Consider the following 1,312-nt stretch of genomic DNA (forward strand, 5'->3'; position numbering starts at 1 on the left):
GTGATCAAGCCCTACTGGTCTTTCCGTGATGAGCTTGCGGTGGAGGATGGAATCATCCTAAAAGGAAGTGAGCAGGTTCTGATCCCTGCCTCGTTGCAACGCTATGTACTCACGGCGTTGCACGCAGGCCACCAGGGGCGGGATAAGTGCCGTCTGAGAGCCAAGGCCAGCGTGTACTGGACTGGAGTCGCTTCAGACATTGAGTCCCTTGTGGCAAATTGTGACATGGGCCAGCAGAACGCCCCATCACAGCAAAGGGAGCCGTTGCTGCAGAAAGATATATCCTGCCCCATCCATGGCACACTCTGAGTGCTGACTTCTTTGAGTTGGATGGAGAGGAATACCTGCTGGTAGCAGATCATTACACTAAAGTAACTAACTACTTCGTGCGTTCAATGGGTAAATCGTGCACCAGCAAGGCCGCCGTCGCGTACTTCAAAGAGCTGTTTGGGATTCATGGCATCCCTGAAACATTGTACACGGACAATGGTCCACAGTTTGATGCCTATTGCTTCAAGGCATTTGCGAACGAGTGGTCATTCACGCACACCACATCGTTGCCAAGATATCCGCAATCGAACGGATTCATAGAACATATGGTAAAGACGATCAAGTCCACCATACGGAAAGCTAGACTAGACCAAGTAGATCCAGATCTTGCACTACTGTGCTTGCGAACGACGCCAGTCAGTGACAAGATAAAATCTCCCATGGAAACTCTGATGGCTAGAAAAGCCAAGGCCAATCTACCAGTGTGCATCAGAAACGAGCTTCCAGACAGAGACACTATCAATGCCGCATTAGAGGCCCGTCAGGTATCACAAAAACGCTACTATGATGTCAGAGCAGGTCCAGAGCGACCACTGCTCCTAGCGGGACAGCAGGTGCGCACCCAGCACCCCACTACCGGAAGATGGGCACCGGCAACCGTCGTTGGAAAATGTGATGAACCGAGATCATACATCATCGAAACGACATACGGAAGTCGACTAAGGCGAAGCAGTCGCCACCTTTCTGATCTCCATGCGCCGCAATCACAAACAGCCCAACCCATGGAGTCAAGCCAACCTCAAAAACAGGTTCGCTTTCAGGATGAGCAGCTTACGGCCAAGACAACAGCCGTCGAACCACCAGGTGCCACCCAACAGGAGCCAACCAGCAAACGTGAAGGCTTCAGCCGGTATGGCCGTAGATTGAAGAAGGCCGAGAAACTTTCTCTGTAATATTCCCATTCCAGCTTAAACTGTTATATGCTTAATTCCCTCTCGGTAAAGTTTTCAGTGACAATGGGATGTCCCAGTAATCGATTGAT

General features: G+C 50.8%; 1 protein-coding gene across 1 annotated transcript in view; it reads right to left on the minus strand.

Annotated features, from left to right (window-relative positions):
• The window catches only part of LOC106819017 (ATP-binding cassette sub-family A member 5-like), a gene marked incomplete at both ends in the record, with an annotated part of 24,390 nt that overhangs the window by 18,946 nt on the left and 4,132 nt on the right, over positions 1–1,312 (minus strand).

This window comes from Priapulus caudatus, unplaced genomic scaffold (genome assembly GCF_000485595.1).
Source record: "Priapulus caudatus unplaced genomic scaffold, Priapulus_caudatus-5.0.1 Scaffold2746, whole genome shotgun sequence".
In the NCBI taxonomy this organism is placed as follows: domain Eukaryota; kingdom Metazoa; phylum Priapulida; class Priapulimorpha; order Priapulimorphida; family Priapulidae; genus Priapulus; species Priapulus caudatus.